Source organism: Leuciscus leuciscus (assembly GCF_965113295.1).
Source record: "Leuciscus leuciscus genome assembly, chromosome: 12".
Classification (NCBI taxonomy): Eukaryota; Metazoa; Chordata; class Actinopteri; order Cypriniformes; family Leuciscidae; genus Leuciscus; species Leuciscus leuciscus.
Window position 1 is genome coordinate 27,646,757 of NC_138736.1, and position 12,910 is coordinate 27,659,666.

The following is a 12,910-nucleotide window of genomic DNA, read 5'->3' on the forward strand; positions in this document are numbered from 1 at the left end:
TTGAGACTCGTTATTTACATGAATTTAAGTTCTTTGCTCGAAACATTAAGGCGAAGAACATCTTTCAAGAATGCAGCTAATTGAAGTTTTCCCCCTTTCTTTCTGTGTGTCAGGGCAGAACAAGAAACTGAAATAAATGATAAGGCAAGGAGATGAAATTGTCCCCTTTAAAATTTGCAATTATTTCCCAATTAAGGCCGGCTTGGATAGAGATGTTGCTGCTGTGGGGTTGTTTGGATGCATTTGGCCAGTAGATGGCGTTAGCTTTCTTTTCCATGCAAAAGGAAGAGCTGGATCTTTGAATGGATTTAACAGTGTATGGCGTCATCGTCAAAGTACACTAATTTGATTTGAATGTCAGAGCAAGAATTTCACCTGGACGGTTCAGAAAAAATTAAAAAAGGATGTTTGACCAACTTCATTTATTTTTTTTCCTCATTGAGCATATTAATTGAAGTGTTTATGGTGCAGAGCTCGGGAGAAATCATTTACACACACTATAGAGTCACACAGGGGTGTTTTCGCGTTGGATCCTTTGGGCCACACGGAGGCTAGACGATGGTGAGGTCCCTGGGGGGGGGGGGGCCCGTGGCACTATGTCCAGGGAGCTTGTACGTTAAAGTGAGAGAAAAAAAAGAAAAGAAAAAGAAAGGCAGTGGAGAATGGGGTGTCGGGAGGGCAATTACGGCAAGGACAAAGCACATGTAATAGGAACTCCCCTTATAGAGCACCTTAATTAAAAGAAGACTTACACTGCGAGAGCAGCACCGCTGCAATTAACAAGCACTGATGATAATGAGGGTGTAAGATCTGTGAGGTGTGTCTGTGTGTGATGTGTGAAGTTTGAATCTCGGCCACTTTTTGCCAGGTGTTCTTTTTCTTTCGTAAATACTGTTCAGGTGATCTTGGAAAAGACTGACATTTGGTCACTATCTAGCGTTGTAACGTCTGTTTTTCTGCAGTGCACTTGTGTTCATATTTGTGTGTTTGTTGTGGAAAGCACTGTGAAAGGGTGTGGAAACAGGTCAAAGAATGGAGACACAGCTGTTGTTTATAACAGAGTCTAAAATAGTTAAAATAGAAATAAATAGTCAAATTAACTGGATGAGATTATGGATTGAAACAGTGATTTTTGTGTATTATATAAAGGAATGAAAGAGTTCAAATAGCTTTAAATACATTTTAATCTCGTAAATCATATCACTTTTTTTTTTTACATTTCCATACTTTGTTAATAAAATGTTCTTTTTTTTTTTAGCTTGTTAAATAATTGTGAAAATTAATTTTGATCGATCTCAATTTCTAGACTTTTTAATACTATATCTGTTTTTCATTATCAAAGATCTGCTATTATTTTACCCGAGGAGGCATTTGATAGCATCCCACAACACAACACACACACACACACACACACACACACACACACACACACACACACACACACACACACACACACACACACACACACACACACACACACACACACACACACACACACACGCAGACATAGACATAGACATAGACAGATCTGATAAGAAACACACAAGGGCCTATTCAAATCATTATGTATTGGGGAAGAATAGAAGCAAGTAAACATCAGGTCTGATAACTCTACAGATGGCAGGGGCAGCGAATAAACTGCCCTGGAAAACATACTTAAAATTGGATTATTTTAAAAAATGAGAGAAAAAAAATTCTGGGACTATTGTTGTCAAATTAGTTACAAAAAAATATCTTCTGTTTTTACATTTTATAATATAGACTTTATTAATAGTCTATATTAGTACTAGTAAATTAATGCTATGTTTTTAAGGAATACATCATTATTTGTTCATATTCTTGTCAGTTTTGTTCAGTCTGATTATTCCCTTTTATTAGACAAAATATTCAAAAATATTCTGTTTTGATTGGGGTGTGAGTTTTAATGAAATGTAAAATCTGTGGTGTGAATTGGCCACAGTGACATTATAAGGACTATGACTGATTCTTGCCCCACCCACTGTGCGGATCTATTAAAATGAATTAGTGTAATGAGCGAACACCTAGCCAATGAATGACATTTTGTGTAGATAACATTAATTATGCATACGTTTCTGAAATTAGCATACATCTAATTGCATTTTATTACATGTATCAGATACATTAAATTGCCAAATATTGTTTAATATTACAACCAGGGAATTGCGAAATGTGAAACATATTTTGACAAAGTGATTGAAAACTTTGATGAAGAGTAAATATCGCATGATTTATTCTTTTGTTCTGTAGCTGTAACAAAATTTGTGCGTGATAAAATAATCAAATGAATTAGCTTCTTGTATGGTTAATGACAAAATGACACGGTGATCTCTTCAGAGAGTCTATTCAATATGGCACATTTCTCCGTCGCTTGATGCAGCCAACTGGCCGAATGCTAGTCAATGTCATCGTGGGTGTGTGTGCGTGTGTACGTGTCCGTGTGTTTTCGAACGTCTCCTCCCGTTGGGGAACCTATAAATAGTGACACCTTGTATAAAGGGATGTGGCAGAGAAAGTTTCCCCGTTGGAGAGGAGAGGGCCAGGTTCTGCCTCTCTCTCAAAGCGTGATTGAATTTGTCGTGAAGGAGTGTCACACTTAATCACATGCTTATGTACAAAGGTTAGCAGGCTTTCTATCTCCGCTTCTCTCTCCATCTCTCCCTACGTTCTTTCATCTCAAAGCTTTATTGCTATAAATTATTTCCGTTTTTGACCTTAATTTTTCGTGATTAGGAGCTTGTGGCCGCAGAGCAATTACAGCCATCTCGCCTTTTCTATCTGCTGTCTTTCCTCTGGATGGAGTTGAGGCGGGCGACGGGAATGGCTGTTTTTCAGGGATTCATATTTCTGATAACTTCTCCCTCTTTGCTTCAGTTCTCCCTTCTCCGTCATCAGGCAGCCAAAGTGATGATGCTTTGAGGACATAATTAAACATATCGTTCAAAACATATACTCTGTGCATCCTTGAATTATCACCGTCATTAAAATCGTACAAATATGGAAATATGATTGCCAGCGGCGGATAAATCAATGATCAGCCAGGCTTCCAAATCCAATAAATATGCGGAGTTAAATACTTAAATATGCAAATTGCATGCGCACGATTTGCATATGGTAGTATTTAAGGGGAATGTCTGGGGCTGTAAGAAATGGCCGAGGTATAGTGAACGAGAACTGAAGAGAGGGAAAGGGAGAAGGATTGTGCGGACACTATTTATTTATTTATTTATTTATTTATTTTTAAAATCAAACTTGGTCAGCCTGATGTGATTTTTAAGATTCTAAGAAGAATGTTATCAGCATCGATATGCTTTTGTATGGAAGAGCTTGTGCTTTAGGATGTCTGAAAAATGCCTTGGAGAAATGTGAATAATTAAAGCATAATTATTCCTCCTCATTCATCTCTTAATCCAGAGACAGATTTAGGGGAAGGAATTTATAATTGTTCCTTTTATTTTTCATCTGGTGTCCTGTGTTGTCACGGTAGAATAAAGCAAGGTCACATTGAACCACACGACCGACCTTACAATGTTTCATAAAACAATCCATTATTGGCAGAATAAATAAATAAATAAATAACAATACTAATAAAGAACAACCTGTGATATAGAGATGATCTAAAACCGTGTCTGTTATTACATCTTTAATCTTCATATTTATTGTTGGAGAATAGAGTGAAGTTGCAATATACACAACAGCAGAGGGTGCAGTTTTTATCTGGATTCTGTCACAAATCTGGACTCGAGGGGACGGCCGGCTGTGATTCTGCAGGGATAGTTTTCTTAATGCAATCTTTCAGTTTTGTACATTTAAAATTTTTCCATGTCATCACACCACATAAAACGTATTTAATTTTGTCGAATAATAAATCCTCTCAAGAGCAAATGCTCATTGATTGATGTGTGATATGAGAATTTACATTAGTTAATTTGATTTTCATTTTCCAAACACACTCTAGGCTCAAAGCATAAATAATATGTGTGATTTAACAAGCAGGGAAATGTATTAAAATCTCTCGACAGATGAATTTGGAAATTCATCCGACAGTCCCAGACGAGTGATTTGGCTAGCGGTGACGTGCTTGAAGCCAGCACACGAGATACGTCCAAATGTAAAAGGCCCACCCAAACAAAATGTAACTCCTAAATGCTGAGGAGCCAGAGAGCAGGAATCAATGGCAGTGGTGGTGTGGATATGTTCAGGGGCAAGTTGACATGGTCGGGTTAAACAGAGACGAGATCCTCATCAGGAAAATCAATGTTGTTGTAGGATGTGACCCACACGGTCCGGGAGTGAGCGAGTCACATTACTCTACCTTGCTCCGAGTGTGTGTGTGTGTGGCGCCCGCAATATTGACCAAGCCGAGAAGAGAATGACACTATCACTGTGCATACTGATCACAATTGGTGTTTCACAGAGACCATGAATCTTGTTAAAGTACTTCTCTGTTTATCACTGGAGTTGTAATTATTAAAAGTGCTTTGTGCATTAGTCTCATTTTGACTATTTTTTTCCCCGACAATATTACAAGCAAACCTTGATTTAATTCAGAATTAAGAAAACAAATTAAATCCGTCCGTCACAACAAAATATCACCAACTTCAGCTCCCTTGTTGTGTGTGTTTGTAGTGTGTGTGTATATATATATATATATATATATTACACAAAAATATTCTATATTTATATTAACATTCATGGGTTTGGGGTTGGTAAGATTTTTAAAAATGCTTTTTTGCGTTTATTTGCATGTATTTGATTAGAATGCATTTATTTGATTGAAGATACAGTAAAAACAATAATATTGTGAAATATTTAAATAGAGGACACTTGTTATTATTATTTAATTGAAAAAAAGTTTTGTTCTAGGCATGGGGTTCATATTTATAGCACTGTTTCCTTCACCTAAATCATGTTAGCAAGAAACGTCTTTCTACTGAATTGTCTTCATGGGCTGTACTGTATGCATAAACAACATACTGTTTAACGTGTCCATTCTAGTCCGACTCATGAACAAATTACTTTTTTTGTGAGCTGGTTCTTTTCAGCAAATTAAAAACATACAGGACAACTACTGAGGTCTGATTCCCTAACAAATGACTTGTATGAGCCGGCTCTTTTAACAAATCATTCAAAAAGACAAGTTAATGGTTTGAATCAGTCTTAAGAATACTTTTCTGAATCCACCACTCAGTTATAGACTGACTCACTAAGCAGGGATATTTTTTTTTTCAGTGATATTATATATATAGGCACATATATAGTAAAAGAGAAGGGGTGTTAATTGTAATTTTATAACGTATCTTATTGGTTGTCTTTTAGCCAAAGTGTGTGTATGAGTGAAGAAGCAGCTTATGTGTGAAAGTGTGAAAGTGGATCTGGTATATTTCTCTATACCTGCCATTGCTCTTCCTCCTCAAATTTCAAAATGTTCACAATGATATAATGAAATGTAATGATAATTGTATATCTGTGCAGTGTTACGCCACGGTACCACGCAAGTTGAAGGGAAAGAGTGTGAGAAACATGGACTCTGGAAGATGTTTTCCCCTGGTTTTTACAGCCCTTGGCCCTCTTTCACATCCCCTGCACTCATATATTCCTTTTTCCTCAGCTTGAAAACGTCAAGGATGAAAGAGAGTGTGACATCACTGTTTTGATAATTGGCGTCTAATATTTCTGGGCGAACAGGCTGACAGCTATTGGTGGACGACCTCTTAAAAGTGAGGGGAAATATGTGCCAATGTTACACTGGCATCTGATTCTGATTTGGTTTTTGATCCCCATACCTATTTTGCATGCTTAGGTTGTAAACAGTTAGGCTACGAAGTATAAATAAAAGTTAATGAATATTACTAAGAGGCCAGAAAAACAAGACGGCTGCGTCTTTAAAAGTTCATGTTGTTCTTATCGTACATCAACATTCGCATATATTACATTAACAGACCAAAATGAAATCAAATACAGCAGCAGTACACTTTTTGTCACCAATCTAACTTGTACATTCTTGTTACTTGTGGTTTTTTTCTTCTCGGGAAACAGTATATAAATCAGTATGCCACTTACCTGAGGACAAGGAGAACATAAAACGGAATATTTGCATTCAGAAGTGTAACTTTCCCCAAATAATTTCAATGGGGATAATTTGAATTTATGGAGAAACACTCAGCACTGAATTTCAAAGTTACTCATAATGAAATCATCCAGCGGTAGAGACGGTGGGAGCCGCTCCTGCACACAGTAGGTGGGGGGTAGTTATAGAGGTGCAGGTGGGGGATGGAGGTACTCATAGTGCCCTGTGGAGGCATTAGTGTGGACGGGTCATTACATCAGGGATGGGAGAGGAGAACACACACCACTGAGCAGCCCATGTCATTTACTGAGGCCATCAGGGCCCATAGCACACTATAACATTCACTGCTTCATTTCCCTCAAGCTATCGCTCTTTTTTTTCTTTTTTCTTTTTAAATGAAGGGATGTAGATGTTCAGAGAGAGAGAGAGAGAGAGAGAGAGAGTCTGCAAGTCGCACAGGGAACATTTTCAGTTTAGTTTGATCTTTTTTGGAAAATACGTAATTCAGTTTGTTTACGTCCAGCGCAAATATATTTCCCATATAATTGTGTAGACGGCATGAACTAATGGTTTTGTTCAAGAAAAACTGGGTTTGTTTTGTTTTGTATTAGACTGCGGGTGCAGTTCCTCAAAAAGTTTTTGAAGAAATGATTCACATTCCATTACGTCGCTAGTTGGTTTCCTTTACCTTTTTTTTTCTATTTAAATCTATTTCTGAGAGTATGTCTAAAAAAGTACAAATACGCAACTTCAAGACAGTCGACGGTGACCCTTTTTGTCAAAGAAATAGAGGACGGCCATCACATCCATGAATATTTGCGCATCCAAATATAAAAACCCTCAGCTACGCACGTCCCCTTAATCAAGTACTTATTTTAATTCATTTCCTCGCAGGGTTTTATTAGTATGCTAGCTGTTGGCTAAATGATTATGACAAGGCTGCGTTTTCACCAGTTTCTGCCAGGATAAAAATACACAGGAAAGCCCAGCAACCCAGCTTAAAAACCTGTCTCCGGTATTCCTACAGGGAGATGACCTTGGTCATTAAGGACATTCACAGTTTTGTTTAGAAATGAAATGACAGAAAACAGAAAAATATGAAGTGCCTCCTTGAGAGGAATCGTTTGTTGTTGGCTAAATTATGCAGCACATCATTATTTGGTGGCATTACTATTATGAGCTGTTTATGTCTCTGACCTTAATTTTCGCACTGCTTTGGTGTAATGTAAGCAATTCTCTCTCTCTCTCGCTCCGGCCTAGACTGCAAAAGCAGCCTCTTTTGCATTAAAGTATGATGGGTTTGATTGTTTTAAAGTATAATACAGTTACAACAACAATCCTAAATCAATAAACTCCCCACAATAACCAGTGCAGGACGAATGTGCGGCACTGTAAAGTTTATAAAAATGTAAAACAACATTTCCCAGTATATGATAGTGGTAAATATAGCTGCTGCTCGTGGGTACGGCCCCGCTCAACCCTTTATATCTCTTCACTCAGGTTCTGAATGGCTCCGGGACCGGTGAGCCTGCAGAGATGCAGCCAAGCGCATGGCCGGCTGAATTTGTTTGACTCAGGTAATTGAAAGTGTTTTAAACTATTATAGCAACTTGAGGGCTTGTTTAAGTGTCGAGCTGTCCGTCAAATGTACACGGGTGGAAAGCATTGGCCTGTCACCCTGTCAGTCATGGGAAACGAGAAGTGTCGGCCTAATGGATTTCTTCAGGCGGACGTCGGCGCGGCGGCAGAAGTAAAATCAATGTGTTGTCATGTGTGAGAGCGGAGCATCAAACAGGCAGGTGAATTGGAACTGTAGTTTAGTTGTAACGTCTACATTTGCGGGGAGGCGGCCGGAGACAGACAGATGCTGAGAGACCGTGGAGGGCCTCTTGTTATGATTGCCAGTGTGAGAGGGGTGCCTGACCTGTTTTTCAGTTTTTTTTGCTCTGCGTCCTGTGGCTCTTTCCCCCGCTGTTTGATGGTGCGGGCCGACTACCGTGTGTGTTTATGTCATCACACTACATGCCTCAAGTGAGAACGTAAGTGAGTGTGTTTACAGACAGAACACAGAGAACTGAGCGACGCTGCGGTGCTGCTGATTAATTGTAGGGATGATCTCAACTCACAGATTCAAATCTGGTGTGTCTGTTGTGTTTACTTTATAGCAGCAGTGGTATGGCCATATTCAAGAGCTGTAGTGCCTCTATAGTAAAGTCATAGTCATTGAATTCGGGACATTAAAAATATTACACACTACATTTATACCTGGATAGCTGCTCACTGTCCACTGACTTTTTGACAGGGGCTTTCAAGCTTTTTGATACCTACTGTATGTCCCTCAAATATGACGATGCCCTTGTAAAGGCCACTCTTCAAGACTTTTTAAATGCTGATTTACAAAAAGTAAGTGTGATATTATGAAGGCATGTTGTTTATGAAGTTTGAGGTCAGTAAGATATGTATATATATATATATATATATATATATATATTATTAACATGAATTAATAATAACAATAAACAATATCATATTTATAAATTAACCTAGATTAATAAATACTGTAAAAAATATTGTTTCTTGAGCACCAAATCAACACATTAGAGGGATTTCTAAAGGATCATGTGACACGTGATTTATTATTACTATATATATATATATAACTTTTTTACCTCTGGTACCCTCTTAAGGACCCCAACCCTTGATATTGCACACAGGTGCAATTCTTTTATAATCAGTTCTGGAAATAAATTTGTGTTTACAAGGTACTGATTAGACATAATGAGCACTTTGTTTTTCTGTCTAAATGAGGAATTGTTGGTCAAAAATGTATCAGGCTTTTTGCGTAGTCTAAAATCTGACTGCGTGAGACTAATACCTCAATGAAATGCAATTGCACTTAAATGCAAATGTACTTTTTTGAATTTTTATGTCCCTGTTGCTGCCATTATTATGAAATACATTCCCATATTTAATAACATAATATGCGGGATAATAACCAGATTATGCAAATAAATTAACATGTTATACATTTTCTAATGGCTTCTGTTAATCAAATCCATTATCATTATCATGTGATTAAAATGGTTCACTGTGTGTCACAAACATAGTGTGTCACATACCTGAGATTATTCCCAGATGGCTGTGACTTTAACCAGACACCCACACACATTCTCAGAGGTCCAATCGGCCCAATCTGGACCAGTTGCCCTTGTCATACCCTATAATGGCTGACCTGACAGCAGAAAAAACTGTGGTTTCTTTTGTCAGGTGGATGAGAATGTGGCGAATGTCAAACTGTAGAGTCAATTTTGATTGTCAGGGTCCTATGTTTCTCCAGAAAACAGTCCAGGTTGGTTGAATTTATTATATTATACCTTTGTATTGCAATTGCAAGATATTTTTTGCAAAGCTTTTCGCGTGACTGGCCACTCTATCCATTTTAATCAGTCTTATGCCAGACAGTATGTAACATGCTTGTGCTGAGAGTGGTAGTCATGATTTTATTTTATCTCTCTAATGTGGGTCACACCGAATGGTTGTTTTCCCCGCCATATTGTCATTTCCTCCCAATATGACGGTAACGTGATTTATGGCCAACAGCTCCGATTCCGTCACTGCGAGGGATCCGGCGCTGTCGTACGCCATGCTAACTGGCCGCAGACGTGCTGTCTCTTTTGAGCTAGACCAGACCTGTCTGAAAAGCAATCAACTTATTTCATCACGCTGGAAATGAAAAGACGTAATTATTCATAATTGGTCTTTATATTTTGCACTTCGTGATTTTTACTGCGTTTTAGGTGACGTTTATTCAGTGCTTCGGGAAAAAGATGAGAACAATTTTGTGTTCTGTTTGAAAATGATTACACGTGACGCGTGACAGGTTTTTTTCTCTCCTTTCGCTTAGATTTTTTTTGTGGGATTGTGCTTTGATAATGCTGTTACACTTTCGTTTAGAGTTTTGTAGCCTAGTTTTCTCCTTCTGTCTCCAACAATGTTATTATCTCTGAAGCTAAAGAAAGAGAGAGAGAGAGTTTGTGAAAGAATTGAAGTAGCTTATTTCAGCTGCTTGTGCCACTTCTGCAAGTCACGGTAATAATGGAAGCCAGTGATCCAATACGCTTTCAAGCATTTCCAAGCGTAGTTTTCTGTTTTAACACACTTTATGCCACGTGCCCTAAAATGTGCTGAAGAGAGTATTTTTTCACGCCGTCAGTGATGAATCTGTATTGGTTGCAGGCTGCACAACATTTTTACACTCACTTTAAATAATGTGACAATTTGCTTATTTTTTTTCTGCATTCACCTGTTCTTTGCTCTGTGGCGTTTTAAAACTAGCATCTATGTGTTGAAACCAAATGTTTTGTTTTGTGTTGTTTTACATGAGTTGGTGCTTGAACCCTCGTGTCAAAGAATAAATTAAATAACAACACAAAAGCACACTCACAAATGGTGCATTATGGGAAACTGCTGCCTTGTCTAGATTGATCAATTGTTTTTAAAGTACATTTCTGTGTATTATTTCAGACTGATTTTGCAAAAGTGTTAATAAATTCATTGTGCCACATAATTCTAAATTAATTCATTTGAAAATATTTTGGATATAATTAGGTTTTGCAGTTTAATTTGACATTGCAAGCTAGTTTATTTTTTTTTAGATAATAGGCCTAACATTAAGGTTTTAATGTTTTAATATTACATAATAATCATGCCAGCTAGTTTAAACCATAGTAATGAGGTAAACATTAAGATTTTATTGTTTATTATAATTATTATAGAAATATAAAGCTAAATAGCCTATTTAATGAATGGATGAATAAATAAATATTTATATAATATTTGATAAATTACTGTTTTAATTTATTTAGTAATAATTGTTGCAATTTAGCATTTTATATATAATCACTTAAATAATTAGTTATACATATACTGTATATGTTTTCAGTGTTTTATTTATGAAAATGTGGCACATTTGCTAATATAGCAAGAATAAAAAACAATAAAACATAGATTTTTTTTTAATGTTTTTTTTTAAATGTCTATATTCATACACAGTAGTAGCTGACACAATCTATTCTTTGTTCAATTTGCATATGCAAATGAGGGTCTCAAATGGCATCCGTTTTGTAGAATGACCCAAATGTCTTTGAATGACAACACTTTAAACATTAAAGCAACATCTTTTAGACCAACATAGTTACACTCCTCTTACTTCAGTCATTGTTCACTGGTGGCTCGATCAATACAATAAAACCTGAAGCAAAAGCAGAACTAGTTGACCCCAGAAGCTTGAGTGAAGGGAAAAGGAAAAAGAGAAAACAAAGAGTAGAGAAGAAGAGCAGACAGAGGGACAGAAGGCGTCATATCGCTCTAGTTGAACACATGAGGCTGGGAGAAGTGACAGTGTGCTAGGGGTGTTTTCAGGGCCTTTTTCTGTGGCTGTCTGTCCACATCAGGGACTGATAGAGCTGCCTGGTGGCTGGTGTGTCATAGCAGGGGGGTGAGCGGATGCTGTGCGCTCCTCTCGTGGAAAAATGATGGATTTGGTTTGATCTAAAGCGCAGGAACAGGTTTTCCAACTCAAGGGCTGGTGCTGTCATTCTGTGTGACTGTGGCTTCCTCTTCGCATTTAACTTCACACTTGCTGCCTGGATGCTGTCTTTTTTTTGTTCGTATACTATGCCTCTTTCGCTGAAGTTGTCTGGAAATTATAAAAAAAGAGTCTGAAACAAGGGGTGTGGAAATGTGATCAAAAGATCCCCACTTTAAGGGTAAGCTGTGTCATGTCAAGAGGGTAAACTGGGTCATTATGTGAACAATTTACATTGTAAATAAAAATATGAGGGAAAACTATTTATTCCTGCACAGTTCCGTTCTAAAGTCTTATTTTGATCCACATTACTTGCATTTTCATGAATTAGTTTAATATTCAGAATGTATGAATTGACCCAACTTACCCCACTCTTGTATAAGTTTAGATTGATATGCTGTTGGTTTGATGGATTGGCATGTCAGGCTTTTAATATGCTTGAGGTTGATTTTAGCACACATTCAAAAACTGTTGTTAATTCTGGCACAATGATAAGCCCATAAACCAGTAAGAGGTCTAAAATAACTGATTTTATTAGTAATACTATCCCTTAGTTTTGAATCTGTCCATGAGAGGGTATGAAAGAAAGCAGTTTATAGTTTGTAGCACAGGGAACTGTACAAGTGCAAGTTCTGATTCATTATTACCGAAATAACAACAGTGTGTACAAATTAGTTGCCATGCGATTTAAGACCTCATCACAACAAACAAGACATCAGCTTCATGGACTGAATGACCAAAGACTGAACGTGTCAAAGCAATTCGGCACATTTGGGGCATTTGTTACATTGTTTATGGTTATTGAAAACACTGTTTATGCTATGTGCTGTATCCCAGAAGTCTCACAATAAATTTCACATTCGCTACAGAGTTTGTATGCTACCAGTGATTAGCATTGTTTGGAGCTGTTAATGAAAAAAATAACAGCCAAATAATTTACATTTAGTCATTTAGCAAATGCAATTAATTTACTTTTTTGTCCTTTTTCTTTTTAAAATTCCGCTTAAATCTGGAAATAAACTTTGAAAAAGTTTTAGGATTTTTAAACATTTTAAACAAAATGTATGTTATATTAAGATAAAATATTTCTTATTTTTAATATATATATATTTAACAAATATTTTAAATGACAAAACATTTGTTGTATACTAATTAAAGGTAAGCACATTTGTGATACTGAGCATTTGAGTTTTGGTGTTAAACAATATACTAATATTTTTGGAAATTCATGTCAA

The 12,910-nt window shown here is 36.9% G+C and overlaps 1 long non-coding RNA gene across 1 annotated transcript in view; it reads left to right on the top strand.

Moving 5' to 3' along the window:
* LOC309510808 overlaps positions 1–12,910 on the top strand; it is a 201,807-nt gene that overhangs the window by 8,050 nt on the left and 180,847 nt on the right. The window contains exon 2 of the long non-coding RNA XR_014210439.1: positions 7,589–7,665. This is a non-coding gene — a long non-coding RNA (uncharacterized lncRNA). The remainder of the gene's footprint in view (positions 1–7,588; positions 7,666–12,910) is intronic.